The following is a 26,794-nucleotide window of genomic DNA, read 5'->3' as shown; positions in this document are numbered from 1 at the left end:
TCATTAGATCACTGTAGTAAAGCTACTGCTCACCACTGAAGTCTGCTGCTGGTATTAAAAGTGTATGTTTCAGTCTGCATGTCAGAATATTTTTATGAAATAGAAGAGAATTTGAGAAGTCAAAATGTGCCCTAATTTTTCTTTCTGCAGAACTATTCATAATTTCTATGGGAATATATATATATTCACTGAAAAAACCATAGGTTTCACACACGTTATAGTTAGGAATTATCATTTACAAAACCTTGCAAATTCACTTAAAAAACCATAGGTTTCACACATGTTATAGTTAGCTGTACATTTCACTCGTAAAAAACCAATGAAATTCCACGTTATAGTTAGATCAGGTAACTATAACTTGCGCGCCCACAATAAACTGCTGATGACGTCACATATTACATCACTCATGACATGGTCAGTGACATCACTCATGACATCAATGATGACATCTGAAATTACACATTGTGGATTGCGGTCGCGCAAGTTATAGTTACCTGATCTAACTATAACGTGGAATTTCATTGGTTTTTTACGAGTGAAATGTACAGCTAACTATAACGTGTGTGAAACCTAAGGTTTTTTCAGTGAATTTGTACGTTTTTTTAAATGCTAAGTTATGTATTTATTTTTTATTTTTTTTTCTGGTTTTTCACTGTGCGCACACCCTGCGCGCACGTTGCGCTTCACGCACCGTGCGCGCGCTGTGGGCGCTCGGTGCGCTTCGCGCACCGAGCACCCACGTTGCGCAGTCCATGCCGTGCGCGCCTCGCCTTTTTTTAGACATTAACATTTGTTTTTTTCTCCCTTGTGGGTCCTTTAATTTATTTAATAAATGTGATTGTTACTTCTTTATTTTTTTGTAAATTTTTTTTTGCCGTGCGCGTACGGTAAGCTTACCGTACGCGCACTCTGCGATTTTTTTTAAAAATTATTAAATGTATTTTTTGTACTTTAGGGTCCTTCTTGGACCCCCGGAAAAACACTAGGGGGTCTGCAACTCTCTTCGTCGCCCCCTTTTCACGTTCCCCACCTTTGTTTCTCAGTGCGAGAGACAGAAAATGGCGGCCGACACTTCCTGATTTCGACCGATTCGAATGTTTACAGTCATGTAACCACCAATCAGAATTGAGCTCGCGCACGGCACCGTACGCGTACGGTAAGCTTATGGTAAGCGCACGGAGCGCGCTTACAGATATATATATTGATTTAAATGCTATTTTCTCAGGACCTACTGAACAGATTTACACCAGACCTACAAAAGGCACATCCTTGACCTGAGGACTACCTCTCTTCCAAATTTCAAGTAATTCTGTTCTGCCGTTCGGGCTGTAGGTCGGACTAAAGGTCCTATGGGAAAATGCATGGGGAAAATGCGTTTTGGACCCCCTTTTTTCTCAGCCCCCGCTTGACGAATCCCCCCAAGACTTTCAGGGTAGGAGCGGAGCGGAGCGCCCCATTAGTTTTGAAAATTTTGCGAGGATTCGTCGACCGGCGCCAAAGTTATTCCAAATAGAATGTTGCGGATTTCCTATGGAAACACGGTCCTAACTATAACTATCTACTGGCGAGCGCCAGTAGATAATATATACACATACATACATATATATATATTCAGTGAAAAAACCATAGGTTTCAGGCCTGATATAGTTAGGAATTAGCATTTAAAAAACCTTTGGAATTCACTGAAAAAACCATAGGTTTCAGACCTGATATAGTTAGGAATTAGCATATAAAAAAACCTTAGAAATTCACTGAAAATACAATGGGCCCGATTCACAGAACAAACTTAAGACTAAATCCTAAACTTAGTACCATTCTGGTATTCACAGAATGCACCTAGTACTTCTGGTATTCACAGAATGAACTTACTACTTTTGCTATTCACAGAATGAACTTAGTACTTTTGCTATTCACAGAATGGATTTACGACTACTAAACTTACGTCTGCACTCGGGCCGGAAATTCCGGCCCGGAGGCGGAGCTTCCGGCCCAGAGGCGGAGATTCTGTGAATAGCAAAAGTACTAAGTTCATTCTGTGAATAGCAAAAGTAGTAAGTTCATTCTGTGAATACCAGAAGTACTAGGTGCATTCTGTGAATACCAGAATGGTACTAAGTTTAGGATTTAGTCTTAAGTTTGTTCTGTGAATCGGGCCCAATAGGTTTTAGGGGTGTTGAAATTCCTCCGATATAGTTAGTTGTACTAACTACATCTCGCGCGCCCGCAATCCACTGCTGATGATGTCACATATTACATCATTCATGACATGGTCAGTGACATCACTGATGACATCTCAAATGACATCACTGATGACATCACTTATGACATCATCCAGAGAATGTGGTTTGGTTCGTTATTTAAATATGTATTATCTATAGCAATTTGCATTGAAGAATGAGTGGATATATAAATATAAATATCTGGATGGAGGATTTAGTAGCAGTGTGATTGACTGTTTACTTGACTAATTTATAGTGTCTCACTAAATATATTGGATAGTGACTAAACTGTGAATATCTGTATCACTTTGTCAGTTGTTGTGTAAACTGCTGCACTAGTTGGTTACTAGCTACGTGAAAGTCTATATTATTTATTGATTAGTTAACTGACTATTTGTATGGGAGAGTGAATGTGTGTGTGGTTCGGTGGGGGTGTGTGACTACCCAAAGATGTGTGAATAGTTGATTCAGTAGGTATATGAAGTTAAAACTACATGCTATAACAGTTGTTTGGGTGAGTGAATATCTTTATGGGTGTGGCGATGAGCAAATATATGTCTCAATGGTACATGTCCAACAACCTAGAAAAATAAAAGCCAGTGTATGTGTCAGTTGTTGTATATAAATAAGTATACATAAGACACAGTGAATGTATGAGTGACTGTATGGATAACTGTATAGTTGTAATAGTGATTTTAAAACACACTAAGTATGAGCTATTATCTATATGAATAGATGAAGTGATGTTTTTATAAGTGTATAGCTAAGTAAAAGTAAGTATGATCCATTGTTTGCATAAGTGAGAAGACGACTTCATAAGTGATTAGGATGTGTGCTGGTGTGTAATGTCGATATAGGGGTATAATTATATTTGATAGAGTTCTATTGATCATTGACAGCATGTATGAGTGAATCTATAGGTAAGTGATTAGATGTGTGTATAGATCTAGGAATCACTGAGTGGGTGTTTAGAAACTTGTATTGGTGTGTCAATGGTTTTAAATCCGGCACTCTCTATTTTACAGTGAGTGATGAAAGGTTATACTAGTTTATGATGAGGTGTATCTGATTGTCACGTGGATGATATCATCAGTGATGTCATCAGTGATGTCATTTGAGATGTCATCAGTGATGTCACTGACCATGTCATGAATGATGTAATATGTGACATCATCAGCAGTGGATTGCGGACGAGTGAGATGTAGTTAGTACAACTAACTATATCGGAAGAATTTCAATGGTTTTGTTCGAGTGAAATGTCCAGCTAACTATAACACCCCTAAAACCTATTGTTTTTTCAGTGAATTTCAAAGGTTTTTTAAATGCTAATTCCCAACTATATCAGGCCTGAAACCTATGGTTTTTTAGTGAATTTCAAAGGTTTTGTACATGACAATTTTTAATGTATTAATTGTTATACTGATTTTTTTTTATACTGATTTACTACATTGTTTAAATTGTCTATTCTTAGATATTTTATTTTTTTAATTACATTATACATTACAATACAAAATAAACTTTCTCAGAATTAATTACTTTAGTTTAAATACTTTGCAAATAGGCAAAAGACTTTTAAGTACAGTAGTTACAGTTGTTACAATGGGCATCACAATTTCAAACACAAAGCAACATTGAGCTCAATGTGAATTTCTAGTCAAATGCAATTAGTTACTTTACTTTTCTAACCACAGGACTGGGTGCTAGATTCAGTCCTTGGACATCTCCTATAAACAGTAAAAGCGTTTTGGTTACAGTAATGATTTTTAAAGATTATTATTGCATTTTAAAAGTTGACACAGAAAATTTTTCACATAGAATCACCAATGTTATCCTACGGCAGAAAATTCACTTAGCAGGTAAGTACTGTTATTGTTACTTTTTCTTACTCAGTGGTGGATCCTGGATCCAGCACAGGGGAATCTCCTGTGAACAGTTGAAAGAATGTGTTTAACCCCTTCAGTGCCCATGACGAGCTGGACTCGTCATGGGCTGCGGTGGCGCTGTGCCCATGACGAGTCCAGCTCGTCATGAACTCCGCCCGCTAATAAAAAGCGCGGCACTGGGGGGGAAAGGGGCGGGCATGCAAGGGGTTAAGTCATACACACGATTTTTTAGGAATATTTTTAGTTTGTGAAAATAGACACTTAGAAACTTTTCTACATAAAAGCACACAATGGATTCCTATGGAAGGAAATACAAGTTACTGTTAAGTACGCTTAAAATTACTTGTCAGGGTCAGTGCTGGTCTAAAAGATGCAGCACTGGGTTCTCTCCTGATAACAGGTGCTTAAATCGGAATTCGTAGTTCAGCTGATTTTAGAGGAATATTTGTAAGTTTCAAAAATGGACACTTAGAAACTTTTCTGCTGAAAACCACACAATGGATTCCTATGGAAAGAAATACAAGTTACTGGCAAGTACACTTAGAATTACTTTTCAGGGTCAGTGCTGGGCTAAAAGATGCAGCCCTGGGTTCTCTCCTGAGAACAGGTGAGTAAATCGGAATTCGTAGTTCGGCTGATTTTAGAGGAATATTTGTACGTTTCTAAAATGGACACTTAGAAACTTTTCTGCTGAAAACCACACAATGGATTCCTATGGAAAGAAATGCAAGTTACTGGTAAGTACGCTTAGAATTACTTTTCAGGGTCAGTGCTGGGCTAAAAGATGCAGCACTGGGTTCTCTCCTGATAACAGGTGAGTAAATAGGTATTCGTAGTTCGGCTGATTTTAGAGGAATATTTGTGCGTTTCAAAAACGGACACTTACAAACTTTTCTGCTGAAAACCAAACAATGGATTCCTATGGAAAGAAATACAAGTTACTGGTAAGTACGCTTAGAATTACTTTTCAGGGTCAGTGCTGGTCTAAAAGATGCAGCCCTGGGTTCTCTCCTGATAACAGGTGAGTAAGTTGGAATTCATAGTTCGGCTGATTTTAGAGGAATATTTGTACAATGGTAAAGGAAGGGGGCGGGGCCTGGGGTGACATGTGCAAACACGCCCTGTGGCGCGTTTTAAGTTGGGGAATTAATTCCTCTTCAATCCTGCGGACCCCTGGGGGCCAACTAGTCCACCAGGTACCTCCAGTATGCGTCAGGGAGCTGCGTTGCAGAGAGGTGTTCAGAGGCCACGCCCCTTTTTACAACACTCTGCAACGCAGCTCCATGGCGCTTACTGGAGGTACCTGGTGGGCTAGTTGGCCCCTAGGGGACCTCTCGATTGAAGAGGAATGAATTCCCCAACTTAAAACGTGCCACAGGGCGTGTTTGCACAGTATCACCTCAGGCCCCGCTCCTATCTTCACCACTGTGCAAACGCGCCCCATGGCGTGTTTTAAGTTGGGGGATTAAGTCCCCTTGAATCCTGAGGTCCCCTAGCGGCCAACTAGGCCACCAGGTACTCCAGTATGTGCCACAGAGCTGCATTGCAGAGAGGTGTAAAAAGGGGCATGGCCTCATTACACCTCTCTGCAACGCAGGCCCCTGGCGCATACTGGAGGTTCCTGGTGGGCTAGTTGGCCCCCAGGGACCCCCAGTATTCAAGGGGAATTAGTTCCCCCTCTGCAAATGCGCCAGGTGGCGCGTTTGCAGATTGGTGTAAGGAGGGGGCGTGGCCTCCGGCCCAATTCCGTTTCTTTTTCCCTTCTTTTCCTTAGAAGGGGGGTCGTAGCCCCCCTTCTTTTTCTATTTTTTTGGCACTGGGGACCCCATCCCCCAGGGCCTGACCCCAATTTTTAGATTTGAAAAAAAAAATCGGGAAGGGGGCCGCGTGACCCCCCTCCCGAGGCCATAATTTGGCCCGGGGACCCCATCCTCGGGGCATGGGCCTGAGAGCCCCCCCACATCAAATCGTTTTAAGTTCGGGGGTGGCGGTCCCCGGGGCTGGGGGAGCTGCGAGCCCCCCACCTATGGTAACGAAGCCCCGGAGATGGCGGTCCCCGGGGCTGTGGGGGGGCCATGAGCCCCCCCACATATACAATCTTGGAGCCCCGGGGGGTGGCCGATTTGTTTTTTTTAAAATTATTTTTTGGGCCCTGGGGGTCCTTGTGGGACCCCCTGAGCAGGCCTTGGGGGTCAGGATGTTTCTACCCTGCCCCCTTGTCGCGTTTTTTGTTTTGTGCCTCGGTTCTACCGAGGCACAAGATGGCTGCCAACACTTCCTGATCTGGAGTGTTGACAGCCAATTAGAATACAGCTTGTGCACGGCAGGGTGCACGCTGGGTGCGGGGAGGATGCGCGGATCCTCCGAGGCCATAGATATATCTATCTTTTTAACTCTAATTTTCTCAGGAACTACTGAACGGATTTACACCATTTAAGCAAAAGGCATGAGTCTGAACTGAGGACTACCTCTTTCCCAAATTTGGTGTAATTCCGTTCAGCAGTTCGGGCTGTAGCTGCGTCAACAGGTCCTATGGGAAAATGCATTTTGGGACCCCCCTTTTTTCTCGGCCCCCGCTTCACGAATCACCGTGAAATTTTCAGGATAGGAGTGGACCGGAGCTGATCAAAAGTTTGGAAAATTTTGCGAGGATTCCTCAATCGGCGCCAATGTTATTCCAAATAGAATGTTGCGGATTTCCTATGGAAAATAGGTCCTAATATATATATACACATAGCGAATCTATGGTGATGCTTGGAAGGGATTCGAAGCTGGGTGACTCCCGCCTCGATCGTGCCGAAGGAAAAGCATTGTTACAGGTACTCAAAAAACAGAACACTGAGTCTGATATAATTAGCACGGGACAGTTTTGAATATCATACCCACTATAGACGATGCCAGCATGACTAATAAACTTCTAATACGAAGGCAGATGGAATATACACGATCCCCTGCAATGAATGCGTAATGAAATGCATCATGGGACATGAAGTTACAGCAAACTGTCACGTGACTTTTAATTCAAAAAGCGCGCAATAATGCACTTTGCAGAGATGAACTCCTACCTGTGAGCAAGGCGAAAGGTCGCCGAAACGCGTAAGGGAAAAGGAGATGAAAATTCCTGCGCTGCTGTACCTGAAAATAAATGCTGAAACTTCGGTATTGGGCCTCACTTTCTTTCGTGCTCAAGTCATTAAGATGGGTCTCTCCGGGACCATTGCTGTGAGGCCGCCCTGAAGGGTCTGGGGCTCCTATGCCTGGAGGGTGTTTGCTGATGTTTATTCTGGAGCTCGATCCACTCATCGCCAGGAACCTAACCAAGGCAAAGCTAATCAGCGAATCTATGGTGATGCTTGGAAGGGATTCGAAGCTGGGTGACTCCCGCCTCGATCGTGCCGAAGGAAAAGCATTGTTACAGGTACTCAAAAAACAGAACACTGAGTCTGATATAATTAGCACGGGACAGTTTTGAATATCATACCCACTATAGACGATGCCAGCATGACTAATAAACTTCTAATACGAAGGCAGATGGAATATACACGATCCCCTGCAATGAATGCGTAATGAAATGCATCATGGGACATGAAGTTACAGCAAACTGTCACGTGACTTTTAATTCAAAAAGCGCGCAATAATGCACTTTGCAGAGATGGACTCCTACCTGTGAGCAAGGCGAAAGTTCGCCGAAACGCGTAAGGGAAAAGGAGATGAAAATTCCTGCGCTGCTGTACCTGAAAATAAATGCTGAAACTTCGGTATTGGGCCTCACTTTCTTTCGTGCTCAAGTCATTAAGATGGGTCTCTCCGGGACCATTGCTGTGAGGCCGCCCTGAAGGGTCTGGGGCTCCTATGCCTGGAGGGTGTTTGCTGATGTTTATTCTGGAGCTCGATCCACTCATCGCCAGGAACCTAACCAAGGCAAAGCTAATCAGCGAATCTATGGTGATGCTTGGAAGGGATTCGAAGCTGGGTGACTCCCGCCTCGATCGTGCCGAAGGAAAAGCATTGTTACAGGTACTCAAAAAACAGAACACTGAGTCTGATATAATTAGCACGGGACAGTTTTGAATATCATACCCACTATAGACGATGCCAGCATGACTAATAAACTTCTAATACGAAGGCAGATGGAATATACACGATCCCCTGCAATGAATGCGTAATGAAATGCATCATGGGACATGAAGTTACAGCAAACTGTCACGTGACTTTTAATTCAAAAAGCGCGCAATAATGCACTTTGCAGAGATGGACTCCTACCTGTGAGCAAGGCGAAAGGTCGCCGAAACGCGTAAGGGAAAAGGAGATGAAAATTCCTGCGCTGCTGTACCTGAAAATAAATGCTGAAACTTCGGTATTGGGCCTCACTTTCTTTCGTGCTCAAGTCATTAAGATGGGTCTCTCCGGGACCATTGCTGTGAGGCCGCCCTGAAGGGTCTGGGGCTCCTATGCCTGGAGGGTGTTTGCTGATGTTTATTCTGGAGCTCGATCCACTCATCGCCAGGAACCTAACCAAGGCAAAGCTAATCAGCGAATCTATGGTGATGCTTGGAAGGGATTCGAAGCTGGGTGACTCCCGCCTCGATCGTGCCGAAGGAAAAGCATTGTTACAGGTCCTCAAAAAACAGAACACTGAGTCTGATATAATTAGCACGGGACAGTTTTGAATATCATACCCACTATAGACGATGCCAGCATGACTAATAAACTTCTAATACGAAGGCAGATGGAATATACACGATCCCCTGCAATGAATGCGTAATGAAATGCATCATGGGACATGAAGTTACAGCAAACTGTCACGTGACTTTTAATTCAAAAAGCGCGCAATAATGCACTTTGCAGAGATGGACTCCTACCTGTGAGCAAGGCGAAAGGTCGCCGAAACGCGTAAGGGAAATGGAGATGAAAATTCCTGTGCTGCTGTACCTGAAAATAAATGCTGAAACTTCGGTATTGGGCCTCACTTTCTTTCGTGCTCAAGTCATTAAGATGGGTCTCTCCGGGACCATTGCTGTGAGGCCGCCCTGAAGGGTCTGGGGCTCCTATGCCTGGAGGGTGTTTGCTGATGTTTATTCTGGAGCTCGATCCACTCATCGCCAGGAACCTAACCAAGGCAAAGCTAATCAGCGAATCTATGGTGATGCTTGGAAGGGATTCGAAGCTGGGTGACTCCCGCCTCGATCGTGCCGAAGGAAAAGCATTGTTACAGGTACTCAAAAAACAGAACACTGAGTCTGATATAATTAGCACGGGACAGTTCTGAATATCATACCCACTATAGACGATGCCAGCATGACTAATAAACTTCTAATACGAAGGCAGATGGAATATACTCGATCCCCTGCAATGAATGCATAATGAAATGCATCATGGGACATGAAGTTACAGCAAACTGTCACGTGACTTTTAATTCAAAAAGCGCGCAATAATGCACTTTGCAGAGATGGACTCCTACCTGTGAGCAAGGCGAAAGGTCGCCGAAACGCGTAAGGGAAAAGGAGATGAAAATTCCTGCGCTGCTGTACCTGAAAATAAATGCTGAAACTTCGGTATTGGGCCTCACTTTCTTTCGTGCTCAAGTCATTAAGATGGGTCTCTCCGGGACCATTGCTGTGAGGCCGCCCTGAAGGGTCTGGGGCTCCTATGCCTGGAGGGTGTTTGCTGATGTTTATTCTGGAGCTCGATCCACTCATCGCCAGGAACCTAACCAAGGCAAAGCTAATCAGCGAATCTATGGTGATGCTTGGAAGGGATTCGAAGCTGGGTGACTCCCGCCTCGATCGTGTCGAAGGAAAAGCATTGTTACAGGTACTCAAAAAACAGAACACTGAGTCTGATATAATTAGCACGGGACAGTTTTGAATATCATACCCACTATAGACGATGCCAGCATGACTAATAAACTTCTAAGACGAAGGCAGATGGAATATACACGATCCCCTGCAATGAATGCGTAATGAAATGCATCATGGGACATGAAGTTACAGCAAACTGTCACGTGACTTTTAATTCAAAAAGCGCGCAATAATGCACTTTGCAGAGATGGACTCCTACCTGTGAGCAAGGCGAAAGGTCGCCGAAACGCGTAAGGGAAAAGGAGATGAAAATTCCTGCGCTGCTGTACCTGAAAATAAATGCTGAAACTTCGGTATTGGGCCTCACTTTCTTTCGTGCTCAAGTCATTAAGATGGGTCTCTCCGGGACCATTGCTGTGAGGCCGCCTTGAAGGGTCTGGGGCTCCTATGCCTGGAGGGTGTTTGCTGATATATATATATATATATATATGAGTCTCTGAGTGGGTCATCTGTGAGTGGGTGTGTGAGTGTCTGAGTGGATGTGTGAGTAGGAGTTTGAATGTTTGAGTGGGTCTAAGATTTGGTGCAGGAGTGTCTCAGTGGTTCTGTGAGCAGGCGCGTGAGCCTCTGAATGAGTCTGTGAGTGGGTGCATGAGTATCTGAGTGGATCTGTGAGTGGGTTCATGAGAGTCTGAGTGGGTCTGTAAGTGGCTGCATGAGTTTCTGAATGAGTGTTGACTGGATGCATGAGTGTCTAAGTGGGTCTGCGAGTGGGTGCGTAAATGTCTGAGTAGATTTGTGAGTGGGTGCATGAGTGTCTGAGTGGGTGTGTGAGTGTCTAACTGAGACTCAGGGTGGGTGGGTGACTATATATATAATGTTTCATTTTTCTACAGATTATGAATTCCTTGCAAAGTTATGGGGGACTGTACTGATCGTCACGGCGAATTTGCAAATATTCGTGTGTCGTGCAGAAAAATGCTTTCTTTTATGTTTAATGCCTATACTGTATCGTAGAAATGCCCCTATATCCCATGCAACCTGATCCCTTATCCCAGTTTCTGCCATTTCTGTGTACCCCGGGGTCTGTAGCAATAAACTAAAATGGCGGCTGCAAATTGCTGCTCAGGTTGCAGCCAGCCAATCACGGTATTTCTGTTGGTGCGCGTATTCACGAATCATCGCAAAATAATTGCGAATTAGTTAGGGTCACATATATACAAATTGGATTTCCTTTGATTTCTCATAAACTACTGAATGGATTCACACCAAATAACTTAAAGTGCGATCTGTGAATCAAAACCTACCTTTCTGCCAAATGTCGGTGTAATTCCGTCTAGCGGTTTGGTCTGCAAGCGTGTCTAAAGGCTCCATGAGAATTACAATGGGATTACACATTTTTTGACCACCCCTCCTTTTTCTCGGCTTCCGCTTGACAGATCATTATGAAACTTTCCATGCAACACGAACTAACTTGACACTTTTTTGTAAAATATAGTGAAGATTCGTGAAACAGCGTCAAAGATATAGGCATGTCATAAAAGGCTTGTTTGCGGCTCCCTCTGCCCAAAAGCAATGCCGGCTCCTGCAGGAGGTAGGGAGCAGGCAGGATTTGTGGGGGCCTTGAGGCTCCCCCCACAGTCCCCAAGGATGTGGCCATGCCCCGAGGAATGGGGTCCCTGGGGCCAAAAATGGCCCAGGTAGCGGGGCTGCACAGGCCCCCCACCAGTTTTTTTTTTTAAAAAATGTAAAGAAAGGATGTGGCCATGCCCCGGGAATTGGGCTATATCAGCCTCTGGAGGGGGGCTGCGCGGCCACCCTCCAAAAAATTTAAAAAATAAAAATAGAGGGCAGACCCCGGAGGATAGGTTCCCCGGGTCACAACTATTCCAGGGAAGGGGGGCCACGTGGCCCCTCTTCCTTAAATAACAAATAAAATAAATGTTTTTAAAAGGCCGGGCCCCAGGTCCCAAAGGCATCAAGGGAAGGGGGCCACACAGACCCCTTCCTAGAATTTAAAAAAAAACAGAAACCGGCAACTCGCTGAAGCCCGGACCCCTTTCTTCACTACTCTGTGAAATGCCTCCTGGTGCGCTGTTGGTTGGAGGATGAAGTTCGCTTCATTGCTGAGGGTCCTTAGGAGCCAACTAACCTACCTGTTACCTCCAGTAAGCCCCACACAGCTGGAATGCTGAGAGGTGGTCAGAGGCCATGCCCCTGTTTGCACAGGAACAACTTCCTGTACATAAACAAACCATGGCATTTTGCTTTTTCTATGTGTTCTGCACAAGGCAGGACACATGGAAAAAGCAAAAACGAGGAGAAATAATGCATTTCTCCTCGTTTCGCCAATTTAAGACCAGGATTTACCTGGTCCTAATTTTGGCGCTGACTCCTATGTATGCCACCCTTGTACATAGGGGGTAGTGTCAAAATGAATGGGTGTTGCGGTGGAACGCTCACTGCAACACCCACTACCCACTCCTTTCACGCTAAGCATACGTGAAAGGGGGCCTTATGTTCAAGGCAGCGTTAAGCCACGTTAAGTGGCTTACCGCTGCCTTGTACATAGGGCGCAATCCCTATCGCCACCACAACGTCGGTAAAAGCGAGGTTCCCGTGGCGATAGGGGCTTGTACATATGCCCCTCAATCTTTATGTGCATTAGTTCCTTTGTGTGCCATATCCTATAGTGTTTATGAATAGGTTATCTTTTATTATTGAAGAATACATGGATAGTTCCCTTTCCAAAAGTAAATTATCTCTATCAGATTGGAAATGGCACTCATTGCCTTCTGTGCTATCATTAATGAAAATCTATAAAGCGCGGCATGTCCGTGCTACATGTTATAGTTGATAAGTTAGGAAATCACACAGGATCGTTGAGCCAGTCATAAAGCTTGACATACAAATACAAGCTCTGAGTACTTAGGAACCCCACAAAATGTCTTGCACAACCTGACAGCTGAGCTGTTTGATAGGTTCGACCTACAAAGTTAACTGTGCACTTGTGACACCATTTACTCGAGTGCACTATTACCTTATGATTCCGTAATATTGCACGTTAGTAACCCCCACTCCAATAGTGGGCAGTCAAGAATGGGATGCCTGGGAAATTTGGGGAACCCGGAAATTCAATAACATAACTTTAAACCATCGAAACCTCGGACTGGCCATATAAATAATAATGTTGTTAGGCAGCAGTACATCCGTTGTGTAGCTGAAAGGCAAGTGATTTGCCAATGGGGGAAAATAATTTCCATCCGGAATTTTTTTTTAATTTCTCATTGCACAAATGCTAAACATAGCATGCTCTCACGTGCAACTGTACACTATTGCAACTGAGCATGCAAAGACGCCTCAGCATAGATGCAAATGCCAATTCACTAATGTTTTCCAGGAGAACTTCAGGACATGTTTATGAATTCTGTAAAGTCGGAAATCTGCACCATGCAAGAGTGTCAGTCTTAGTGTATAAAATTACAGTCAAATCAGCCAACGTCATGGTAAGTGTCGTCTGATCATCAAAGACAGTATCATTCTAAACAGTGGTATTTACATGCACATTCTGGCAGACTTGAGGCGGCAAGCATGGGGGTGAAAGAGATAGTTTATTGAGCGGAAGTGGTAGAATCTGGAAGGAAATTGCGGTTTCTTAAAATGCAGGGATCTATATGGCAATGCTGTGTAGAACAAATACGTTTAATACGTTTGACAATTGAGTCCAGATGGTGAAACAGGGAGGTTCGGAAACGATTGTACTTTAGAGAGGGTAAAGATGGAAATACAAATAAACTAGAAAGAAGAAAACATTAGCAGATCAAAAGTAACAGGACTCAGTAAGAAAGTAGAATGGATTTGTATAATAAGGTTTGGGCGATTGTTATCGAAAAGTAAGAGCAGTGTGTATAAGTTGCTGAATGGAAATAACCGCCAAATTAGAGATAAAAGAATGTTGGGTAGGATGCATTAGAGGTGATAAGTAATAAAGACTTGTATAAAGTATAAGTGATGCATTTCTGGACAGTTGCAGTTGGGAAGGAGAAGTTCTTGTGAGGTGGAAATGTGCCTGGATATTTCCCCAGAGAAGGATGGTTTCAAATGTTTTAAATTATACAGTATAATAAAAGTCCCGCTGACACATTCGTGGCGGTGTTAAATCTGTAGCGGCCATGATGCTGTGCTTCGCGGTTGAGAAACCTGACATACTGGAACAAGTATTTGATTATCCTAAGAGAAAATTGTATTAGTAAAACAAATGTAGCCATTTCTCTCCAAACATTGAACACACTCATTTTGACTCAAGTACACACTCTTACTTGTGATATAATAATGGTAAAAATCAACCAAATAAAAAATCTTAGAATTTAGTAGGGTGGGCTGTCTACAGGAAAGCCACGTGCAGGTAGCTGGAGATCTACCAGTAGCTCACGAGCTACTCGTTGGAGAAGCCTGATTTAGAATCTTTGTATACATATTTGTCTCATGAATTTTAGCGTTAGATATTTTAACAATCTGATTTTTTACTGTGACCAGTGTTTAACAGTCCAGCTTTTTATATTTGTGTTTTGACAGTGCAGCTGTCAAAAGACAACTACTGTTTACAATAACGACAGAGTGAACTTTCGGTCTGTCCCTTTCAATCATTGATTTTCTTCAACAAGCCTTTTTAGCCATTGGTTTAGTCAATTACTTCTTGGGTCAAATTTGTGGAGCAAGCACCTCTCATTTTATGCTATTGGCTGATGGTATCCCTCTACCTCCACTCCAGTGCTTGAATTGAACTGCACAACAGACTACTTTAAACCAAAGTCAATATCTGTTCTCTCTTGCTGGCTTTACAGTGCTTACGCTGCATGCATCATCTGTAACATAACTGGTGCTCATGTAAAGCGCTCTGATACCTGATATATTCATGTCTAGTTCGAGCTATATAAAACTCTATAAAAAATGCATATATTAAATTCAAAATCTATTGATTTTGCCAGTGCTTGTTACATTTGGCCATAGTGATGCTGAATTAGTTAGGGGAGAACTAATTGGGTTATATTACAGGAAATGGACAATAAGACACAAAGGGCCTAACTACAATGTCATTCGGTAAGCATCCAACTGCTCGTCGGACGATTACCGACCGACATGGTAGGTTTGCGTTCCGACCGCCGAATTACAATGTCGGCAGTCGGAGTGTAAACTAGCCGGTCAATCCGGAGTTGCCCACCTCCTCCTATATATTGCTCACTTGCAGCCGCGGTCGGTAGTAGGAGTAACTGCAGGGTGGTGACGTGGGGAGGGGGAGGGGCAGGGTGGGGGGTAGTAAACTATGGATTACGGTGGTTTACAGGTAAGTTAACATATAAATTAATAAAACGAATTTCGTTGCGTGCACTGCATCCCCAAATGCGATGCTGTGCACGTTTCGAAATTCGTTTTATTAATTTATTTGTTAACTTACCTGTAAACCCCCGTAATCCATAGTTTACTACCCCCCACCCTGCCCCTCCCCCTCCCCACGTCACCGCCCTGCAGTTACTCCTACTACCGACCGCGGCTGCTCACTTGCCTAGAAGGTAACATCTAATTGGTCCCAATGATCTTTTGCTGCCTCCACTGTGCTCCACTAGTATCCAGTTTTAATGACATCTTCCATCTCCCACACTATTCATTCACATTCCACTCTTTTTGCCATTTATCAATCCAGGTTCAGTTTTCCTCATTCACCTTCACTTCACCATATGCACTGTACTCCCAATTGTCCATTCACCCGCCTCCTGTCATCATTCATCCCATTCGACCTTTCAGTCCTTTCCATTTACCCTCTATTCTATGATCATAATTCACCCTCTCTTCTCCATTAACTCTCTATTTAGCATTTAACCTCAATTCTCAATTTAGCCTCAATTTACCATTGACCATCCATTCATCATTCTCCTTTCACCTTTCACCATCCAGCTACCATCTACGCTATATCCACTCACCACCCACTTACCATCTACCCATCATCCACTCGCTCACAATTTATGATTCACCATCAGTTTCCCATATGCCATTACCTCGACCACAACTGCATTGGAGTCCTAAACAGCAGCCATGTCTCCTAGAGCTCAACCATGACATAAACAGCTTCTATTCCCATTGAATGGAGCCCCTAGCTTCCAGTACTCACCCTTCCTGGGAGATGTTAGTTATATTGTGTGTGTGTGTGGGGGGGGAGGATGGGAGTTTGTGGTCTTGTGGGTCCCAGGGAAATCAACTGCATTGCTGACAAGACACTAGATCTCGCAGGACAATCACAAATCTAGCAAGAGCGGTGTCCTTCTTGGAAGCAATTATGTGTAACAACTACGCTAACAGCTTTTACCCAAAACAAACCCTTGTTTATCAGTGCAGCCAAGGAGAGTGGACAACAGACCTGGAAGCTCTACATCACAGCAGAGTGGCTATATTCTGTGTGTCTACCATGGCTCTGTTGCCAAGGCTCCACCAAAAATGTAAACAAAACAACAGGTTAGTGTGCTCATGTTATATCAGCAAATCATCTCACTGTTCGATTTGCCAACACTGTAGACCTCAGATGTCAGTTCCTTAAAGACACACTTACTTCGAAATTCTGACTGACTGAGACATTTATAAAGCGCACTAATGCAGAGGCGTCTTGGCGCTGATATAAGGTACCTGCGAGTGCGACTAGATTGGTTAGCATTGAGAGTAAAGCCATGTTTTAATTTGCTTCCTAAAAGTTATTGTGCTTGGTTGCAGTCGGAGTGGTGTCGGAAGTGAGTTTCACAATTTTGCAGCTAAGTATGAAAATCGCTTTCCTCCTCACCTCACTCTATTTATCTTAGGACATGACACCAGTCCCGCTTTGGAGGATCTAAGACGGCGTGATGGATTGTAGCGAGGAAAAAGAGCTTGTAGATCAGACGCCCCTCCTCCGTAAAGGGTTTTGTGGACTATACACAGAGCCTTAAAATTCACCCTTCGTTTGACTGGAAGCCAGTGTAGTTGCTTTAACCCGGCAGATGTGGAGTGATGCTTTGGAAGATTAAGTAATACTCTTACGGCTGCGTTTTGTAATGATTGGAGTTTGGAAAGCTGGGCTGCCCCCACTCCCAGATATAGAGCATTGGAATAATCCAACCTTGACAGCACCAAAGCTCCAACCACCGTTTTCCTCAATGAGAAAGGGATGAAGGGTAAAATCTTCTGGAGGACCTTCAAGGAGTAACATCAGGCTGAGGACACCTGGTTTATCTGTGGAGCAAGAGTAAGGTCTTTGTCTATCAGGACACCCAAGTTTCTTGCTTTGGGTGCTGGCACCTGGCACGTTCCAGCGTCAGGGGGCCACCATGGTTGATTCCAAACAGATGCTTTTGTGCCAAATTCCACAACTTCGGTTTTACCCGCGTTTAGTTTTAAAAAGTTGCTGTTCATCCAGATCATCAGATCTGTGATGCAGTTTCGAAAACGTTCCGCCGTAGCGTCTACGCTGTGTGTTATGGACACCACCAACTGTGTGTTTTCAGCGTAGGACACAAGCGAAAAACCGTGGTTCTTTATTAAGCTGGCTAAATGAGTCACATAAATGTTAAACAAGGTGGGAGATAAAGCAGAGCCCTGAGGGACTCCACCCGGTAGAGTGAACCGGTGTGACTCAAGTCCATTCCAATGTATTAGCTGTTCCCTATCTGACAGAAAAGATGATAGTAGGGTTAGGGCCTTTCCACCTTCTGGAGCCTATGTATCAGCACTTCATGATTTACCGTATCGAAGGCAGCTGTGAGATCAAGCAGGATAAGGGCCGCCCACCCATCCCCATCCATTGCTTTACGAACTTCCTCTGTCGCCAGAATCAAGGCAGACTCAATGGAATGCCGGGCTCTAAAGCCACTTTGAGTGGAATCCAGTAAATTGTTATGATCTAGATTTGATGTTAATTCGACATTCATGGCTTTTTCCAGAACCTTGGACGGCAGAAGAAGACACGAGATGGGGCGATAATTTTTGGCCTCTAGAGGATCCAGCGAGGACTTCTTCAGTATAAGTCTTATACAAGTCCTTTTCCAGTCAGAAGGGAAAATTCCGGTACTAGTGATGTGATTTAACAGTGGGGTCAGGGAGAGAGCAATCTCCTCTGCAGTCAGATGTAAAATATATGGGGGCAAGGGTCAAGAGGAGACCCGGTTTTTGTTTGAAGCAAAAGCTTATGGACCTTTTCTTTCTCCAACACAGAATTGTGTGAAGCTTTCTTGCGATGGTTTCTCTGATTTATCCTCCTGATGAATAATGCCACCTGCTACAACTGTGTTTGCAAAATCATTGTATACATTCTGAACTTTGCTTAAAAAAAACACAGCCAGATCATTCACAAAGATTTTATCCGGAGCAAACACAGCGTCTCTCGGGCAACTAGACAGGGCATTGACAGTTTTAAATAACAATAAATTCTGCAGGAACACTATACATTCAGCACTTATTTGTAAAAAAACAAGATTCAACAAACATCAGGTAAAGGGAACAGGTAGGCACTATTGTGCAGTTGCCTAACTCTTGAACTGCATTTTTGTTGGTATCTGAACTAAAGTTTAAGGCTCAATCTTGTTAGTGCTTTCACACCAACGCATGGTCGTGGACCCACTATCAACAGTCACCAACTTGCGCCTGTGTTAGTATATTCTACTAGCTAACACATGCAACTGTGACCAATTATTCTAAAATGAACACCCAAATATTAAAAAGAACATTGGATTCATAAGAAACTGACTGAATGATTCATGCTAACAGCATGAAGGCTATGATGAGTGCGGGAAGTATTGTTGTTGGTAAGTTAATCTCTGATTTGTCAATGCAGGGCTAAAAAGCATTTCCACGGTGATGCAGTACCACAGTGTCTATGGACAGTAAAGGTCACAGATGCTAGTTGCACCTTACATATGAAAATTTAGTAATAATACTCTGTAACAATCATAGCTGTGGTAAGGTATGGTGCTCTAATATGGGTGTTTCATGGGTATCTATTTATCAAGTGTATTATACACTAGCGTTTGATTTCAGACACGCATGTTGACAGCCCTGAGACAACAGTCCAGTACAGCTCTATCTCCCATAGTCCCCCTCGCAACTTAATTGCATTTTCCTATTTAAATCTCAGATAGGTCACTTGATGCTCGTGAGTGGGATGTGTAGGGATTATTGTTTGCGCCTTGAAACAATTATTCACTTTAATCAACTATCCATCCATCCATCAATACCAGCCTTTTCCCTCACGGTAAATCTCAGTTATGTTGGTTATTGTAAGTGTGGAGGGATTCACATTGCACCTGCAAGAACACAGATAAGAGGTTAGTGATTTGTCCTTCACACTATCCATTCCTTTAATCATTCACATCTATATCCATCACTCTATACACTTATTCGTTTCTCTAGCACCATCTAACTCTCCACCAATGCACGTATTCAGTCACTTGCCCACTCATCTACACCATAAGCCATTAAGTCTACACATATTGACATATTTACCAATCCATCACTTTACTTATCTACACAGGCACACATACATACATGCATACACATGCAGGAAAACTCACCTATTCACGTATTCATTTCCCCCAATCCACTCACCCACCCATCTATTCCACTCACTGACCCACCCCTTCACTCATTCAGCCACGTGTCCACTCACTCACCCACCCATCCACTCACCTACTCACCCATGCATTCACCTACCAGCTCACATTCTCGCTATCTATGTAACTCATTTACCCATCCGTTCTATTTAAACTTTCAAATAGCCCATTCATTCAGTCATTTACTTAACCATAAAACTACACAGTCACGCATGCTCATAAGTTCACCCAACAATAAATGCCACACACTTTATCACAAAATGTCCACAGAGATTTTCAAAACTGGCCACAATACATTTGAGATGGCACCCAGAAGTTCATGCACTAAGCCAATGAGGGCTCCAACAATGGACAAAGTATATCAGAGGTGGCATCCAGAACTGAACATATTAGCTATGTGGGCCCCCAGAACTGGGCGCAATACTAAAGATCAGACTTCCAATACAAGACAGAATACACCTTATGAGGCCTTCAGAACTTGAGTAAATGCCCTGGATGAGGCCTCCAGAACTGGACACACCTTGTGATTGGTGGCCTGTAGAAGTGAACTCAGCACCACAAAAGAGACCTTCATTACTGGACACATTATGTCTCATGTGGCTTTCAATAGTGCACACAATATTGTGAAATTAGCAAGAAGCTCAGTGCAGTCTGGTGCAATCTCAGCCTGTCTTCAACTGAGGTTGAATCCAGCTCGGTGCAGTCCACCATGGCACAGTTTCAGGCTGCCCCTTTGCCAGAAGCCCAGTCCAGTGTGGTGCACTCTCAGGCTATCCTTTTACCAGAGGCTGCGTCAAGTGGGACACAGTCTCAGGCTGTCCATTTGCCAGAGACCCAGTCCAGTGTGATGCAGTCTGAGGCTAACTTTTAGGCGCTCCACAGCTTCCTTCATGCCAGTCTGACAGCATAAATTGTGATGCCTTCTACTTTTAAAATAGAAACAATTTATTTGCCAAATTAGTCATCTAATGTTCACCTTTTGTTACTTCTGTGACTACTTTAGCGTCTTAATCGCTTGCATCTCAAACGTAAAAAGCAGGTAAACATTATCCTGATGATACAATGCACCAGGCAAGGGGCAACTTGGAACTACAAAGCAAGTCAGGGGGGTCACAGCCCCCTTACCACTCCCCCATTAGCCCTGCCGCTGTGCTCAAGGACGTGGTGGAGTGACACCGTCGCCCTGAGTTTGCAGTTATGTGTTTTTGTCTGGAATGGAAAGTCAGGTGGATGACGGGTCGAACTGTTTTTTCAGAAGCTAATTCATTGAGACAGTTGTTCAATAGCACCTTCTGTCTGTTGTTACATGTCTTCTGCCCTCCCGCATGTTTGTCCTCTCTGTCTGGTTGGGAAGGGAGATAGGTTTAGACTGAGGTGTGGTTGGAGATTAGGGGTGGGCATAACTTGCGGAGTTCCTCTCTTTGGGGTTCCGCGGAGTTACCCCAAAACTCCGTGAGATTCCATGGAGTTCTGCGAGCAGCAGAGTTTTGCTATGTTGCGCCGCTCACGCTGATTATTAGTGCCAGGAGCTTGTCCAGTGCTGTAAAATCAGTACGACTGGCACCACACGGTGCAACAGATGGCGCTGCTCCTTTCTGCTGTTATAGTAGATTTTCAACTTGAGTAGCAGCTTTCTCAACATGAGCAGCAGCTTCCTCAACATGAGTGGTCGCAACCTGCTGAGGTTTCGCCAGTAGAGGCAGTCTAGCGCTTGATTTGTTTGCTCTCGCTCGCCAATTTACTGTTGGCGAGCTGCGTGCGAGAAAGAAGCTCCACCATGCGGCGGTTGGCAGAGTTTTTCCAACTCCGAGCTTCAAACATAGTTGTGCAAAACCGCAAACTCCGCCTTAGGGGCGGAGTTTACTGCCCACCCCTATTGGAAATTAGTAATTTCACAGTTCATTTCATTTTGATGTAATTATCAATGGCAGTATGCCTCCAGACAAAATACTGAGGAGGGATGTTGAGAAGCTTTCTCAAAAACGTGGTTCTTGTCATTTTATGCTTTTTTGTGCAATTTATTTAAACGTTTTTGAAGACAAAAAAAACACTATGTGCAAATGTGTCATTTATGTTCCCAGAAATCCCAATGGAGAACTACTAGCGCTGCATAAAAGTGTATTTAATCCTTTCAACTTCTGACCAGTGGCACTACTACAATGTGTAAACAGAGGTCTGCTTCACAAGGATGGATGCTGGTGTTATCTCATCTATCTGTTACCCATCCACAACTGAACATCAGATTATCTTATGACACTCCCACCTTAGCAAAACACAAAACATGCAAGCTCCAATAAGATGATGGGTAAGAGTCGCATACAGTAAAATGGGCACTGCGTATGGTCAACAGTCATGTGCGTGAGATCCAAGAGATGTACCATTTACTTCTTAGACATGTCTATATAGGACAGATTTAGTCAGTATCTCAATAGCAGATTTCCCAAACCCCTTTGTTGAATTCTGCTCACTTCACTTATGCACTTTTATGGCCCTCCCAGGCATTTTCATAGTCCTCCCAGATCAAGATTCCTAGAGCCAGGCCTGCATAGAGGTGGTAAATCAGGGGATATTCTGGGTATGTGTGGCATGATGGTGAAAACCCTTAGCATATTATGGGCATCCCTGGCATGCGATGGTTTCACCAGAGTTTGTATAAGTTTGGTAGCAGTACATATCAGTCGGCGATGAAATTGATACACTGATGTCTGTAGATGAGAAGTGTAATTACTTAAAAAGAAAAGCTTTTATTTGTGAATTAAAAATAGTATTTATAAATGAGAGTGGCATGTTATTCCTTAGTGAAGTTTGAGTTTATTTCCCCAAAACAAAAAGCTTAATTTTATTAACAAAATGTCCATATTTGTTGAAGCTAGAAAGCAGCAGCTGTTTGGAGGCAACACAACTGTCTTTATAAAAATATTTAATGCTTATATTTGTATAACAATTCTTGCTTAGTGCGGGAAATTTATTCGTGTTGTATTCGTAGTGCCAGATGGTACATGCAGCCATGTTTTGAGTCATGTGGAGGCATTTTATCACATATACATTTATGTAGCTTTTTATGACACTTTGTCCATGGCTTTCTGAGATTGGAGCGTGTGAAATCGGTGCTCTCTAAACATGTAAGTTCTCTGTATTGAGAGTCTTTACATCTGTCTAATTCTGCTATCAGTGGCATGAGATTGTAAACAGTGGCGGCTGCCTCTGTATGGGGGGGTGAGGAAGGGCAGGCAGGAGGGGGGACGCATGAAAAAACAATAAGAAAAATAAACTTACCTTCTTCGCCGCTGCCGCACGTCTCTCCTCTGTCCTCGCTCTCTGCCACCGGAAGCACCCAGACTCCCAGACTCCCCCAGCCAATCACAACGCTGCAGAAGTAGATTGGTGATTGGTCTGAGTGGCCTGTTTGGCCGCTCAAGCAGTACCTAGGAGGCTGGGCATGTTCTCCACTGAGCTGTGAAACATAGCCCAGTGGAGAACATGCCAAGTATGCATGACTGTTTGGCCGGCAAGCCGTTATGCGCAATTATGGAGGGAGCGCAAACCACGCCTTCTCCCTCTGTTGACAGCGAGCCCAGCCCCGCCCCACCTGGCTGGAGTCCTGCAAAGAAAAATGAAATGATAATAACTTCTTGTTATTATAATTTTATTTTTATTTAGCACAGCTCAAGGAGCAGTGGGGTAACACTCCGCCACCTTGACATAGGAGACGCCACTGATTGTAAATTCTGTGTAACTTTACATTTTTCTTCCCTGTCTCTTTCAAGTGATTTTCACATATAATTTATGAATAGGAAAATCCCTTGCCAGAGGCAGAACAGAAACCTAAAAAGCAGAGGAATAGAGAATACAAGAAATACAGATGCCTATAGATTTATCAATTCCTTCTAGTAGCTTTGGTGTTTAGACATTTCTTAATGAAACTGCTTTGGACAATTAACCATTTCTGCTATATTTTCGAGATAGTTTTGTAAAGGATGAGCCACCATCATCCCTGTGGAGAGACATTCTTGTTTGGCACATCTTCAAAATATTAAAGTATTTCTCAAGTCCCCCATTCAAATCATTTAACATTTCGTCAATTTTTGTAAAATGATGCACTAGAAATCACAATTTGCTCTAGTTTTTACATTATTTATGTGAGGCTCTTTTCTTGGTGGCACAGAAGCTTACTTACTTTACTTGCTGGGTACATTCTGGAATGGACCTTAACTGCCAAGCACTATTAAACGTCACCAGCTGCAATATGGCAGCACTGTACCCTTTGAATCCCATCGCATTTAAAGTTCAACAGCTGCCACCACTGCCTACCCCCCTGTGGAGAATGCCATAAAGCAGCACTCTGGTCTATATACAGGTGCTTATTTGGACAAGCTACTATCTGTTAACCAGGTGCCAAAACAAAGTGCTCCAAGACAACGTTGTCAAAGACCATTCATAATATTGGGATATTGATGAGGGTGTGATGGTCGACACTGTCAAATGTCCCAATTGTCCAAAAGAGAGGATGTGGTGTTACCAGAGCTAGTGACTTCGAAACTGGGGGACAAGGTTCAAGTCAAGGTGTCGGCTCAACATCCTGCGACTCTAGGCACATCACTTAATCTCCCCTTGCCTAAAAAAGAATGCCACTTGTGGAATGTATCTGTGTTCTGAAGGCGCTGTGAACCGCTAGGATAATTAGTCACTCGTATTTGTACTGCTGTCTGAATCCTCATGTGCACTCCTGTAGGGGGCACTTGTTTTGTTCAGGAAGTTGGATATTGACTATCCTCTTGAAGTTCTTTCTCAGGAAGGGGAGGTGGGTAAATTGAGGGTACAAGATTACCCTTCTTGAGCCCTAGGGGGATATGACAGCCAGTAGCGACTACTACCAGATGGGGGTGGTGATGTGGGGCAATGAATACAATACAAATAAAAAGGGCTTACCTTGTACAGCCGGCCACTGCCTCTCCTCCGTCCTCTGTTCTAGTAATCTCCCTGTTCTGGCCAGCAGCAGCAGGAAGCACCCAGACAGACAGGCTCCCCAAAGCCAATCACAACGCTGCAATGCAGTGTTGTGATTGGTCTGAGCATCGTGGTTCAGCGCTCAGACAGGAGCAGGGAGCCTGTGCATGTTCCTACAGGATGTGTAATGCAGCCTGGTAGGAACATGCAAAGTGCGCATGAACTGTTTGGTCTGGTCAAGAGGGCCAGCTAAACAGTTCATGCGCACTCTGGGAGTGCACACTACTCCTTCCCTGCCCTGGCCAGCCCTGCCTTGCTCCACCACTGACTGCAAGAGAGAACATAAAATGATAATAACAATATGTTATTATCATTTTATTTTCCCTTTGAGAAGTGGGACAACACTCCTCCGCCTTAACGGAAGAGCTGCCACTGATAACAGCCTTGAGAGTCTCAGGCCTGATGATGTGTGTGATTATATTAGGCAATGGCATTGATGCTTCACCAGTGATCTAGTTCACGTTGAGGATAGCGAGACGTTTTCTTCATGTAATGCCTTCTTGCGGAGTTGGTGATTATTTTGGTGCCATGGGGCAGTATGAGCCAGATAACATAAGCATTCTCAGTGCGTTTCCAGAGTTTGTCAATCTTCTGTAACTCAGCATTAATAATTTCCATTCTTTTATTGCTTTTGCTGAGAGAGCCCATGTCTAGGCGGATAAGTGAAGAAGGCATGGCTACCACATGCAATGATGCAGCCCTAAATCTTTTGGGACCAAGACCCAGAGTCTTTAGTGCATCACGCTCAATAGGGATTCACACTTGTAGCATGGAGAATTCGGATCCAAGAGGACCAATTAGTTTACCACCCTGCACCTAAACTGAAAATATGTGAAGGTACATTTTTGGAACGAAAACAATGTCATATTGTCACCCTTCCCCTTCTCATTTGATGTCCTCCTCACTGCTCTTAACTGGACTGTACAAATCGGTGCTGGACATACTTTAGATAAAGTACAAAAAATTCCCTGCAAAGTGCTCAATAACTTCTTGGAGCAAGGCCTGATCTGCATGACCTAATTTAGGGGAGAGGATGTGACGTAACGGCCCGAGCTGCCGACTTTGGAACTGGGGAACCAATGCTCGGCATCATCCCAACATTCTGTGATCCTGGGCAAACCACTTATTCTCACCGTGCCTAGTTAATATGCATGTGTCCTTGTGTAATGTACCTGGTGTTCGTAAAGCACTCCAATACCGTCGGGCCGAGTTTGCACTCTGTAAAAACTGTAAAAGAATTACATAAAAAATAACATTAAGGAGGCCTAATCCCATAACGTCATTGGTTTAGTAAATATATGTTTATTTATTTATGTGTCCCTATTGTGTTTTAAGAATATTGGGAGTTTTGAAAAGCAAGTCTGTTTTGGACTGTAAGTTGGGGTATTGAAGTTGATTGGTGAAGTGAACTTTGTCTGAGGTTCTTGAGCCAGGACCCCTTTTCATGCACAAAGAAAAGAAATATTGACAGATGGGTATGGATGCCAATTAGGGGTGGCCACAAGTAGTAGCTGCAACACCTGTATTGGCCATTCGTACCCCTGGCTCTCCGCTTGCTACCCCTTTCTGCAGTTCCATCTCCATACCCCTCCCCTATCTCCATCTTCTGAGCAGAAAACTAGAGGTTATTGGGTAAGGATGGCGTATGGGGAATGGGGTATGGGGAAAACAAGGGGGCATATTCACAATGGAATGGCGGAGCTCTGCCATTCCGAAAACGCTGCGATGGGCCGTATTTACAATGATACAGCACATCCCTGCATTTCCCCTAGCACTGGCTAGCGCCAATACAGGCACCCTGGCACCATACTGCCAGGGTGCGTGCATTGAGGGAATGAGTGTTTATGTGCAGGAAGGGACACCTTTCTGCACAGAAACAATCATTCATGGCGTTTTGCTGTTTCTATGTGTCCTGCACAATGCAGCACACATAGAAACAGCAAAAGCGAGGAGAAATAAAGCATTTCTCCTCGTTTCACTATGTTAAGACCAGTTTTACCCTGCTCTTAATTTTGGCGCTGCCTTCTATTTACAGCATCCGTGTAAATAGGGGGCCGCCTCAAAATCAATGGGTGTTGCGACAGAACGCCCATTGCAACACCCATTGCCCACCCCTTTCACGCTAAGTATAGCGTGAAAGGGTGCCTTATTTATAAGGCAGCGCTAAGCCACGTCAAGTGGCTTAACACTGCCTTGTAAATAAGGCGAAGCCCCTATCGCCACAGTAACGTCCTTAAAAGTGAAGTTCCTGTGGCGAT

The 26,794-nt window shown here is 43.8% G+C and overlaps 1 long non-coding RNA gene across 1 annotated transcript in view; it reads right to left on the bottom strand.

The window, feature by feature from the left end:
• The window catches only part of LOC146831374 (uncharacterized), a 223,374-nt gene extending 200,524 nt beyond the window's left edge, over positions 1–22,850 (bottom strand). The window contains exon 1 of the long non-coding RNA XR_014961275.1: positions 22,806–22,850. This is a non-coding gene — a long non-coding RNA (uncharacterized LOC146831374). The remainder of the gene's footprint in view (positions 1–22,805) is intronic.
• Between the last annotated feature and the right edge of the window lie 3,944 nt (positions 22,851–26,794).

The sequence above is a fragment of the Triturus cristatus genome, chromosome 5_1 (genome assembly GCF_964204655.1).
Source record: "Triturus cristatus chromosome 5_1, aTriCri1.1, whole genome shotgun sequence".
Classification (NCBI taxonomy): Eukaryota; Metazoa; Chordata; class Amphibia; order Caudata; family Salamandridae; genus Triturus; species Triturus cristatus.
The sequence above is the reverse complement of the archived record's forward strand: the minus strand, read 5'-3'. Positions and strand labels throughout refer to the sequence as shown.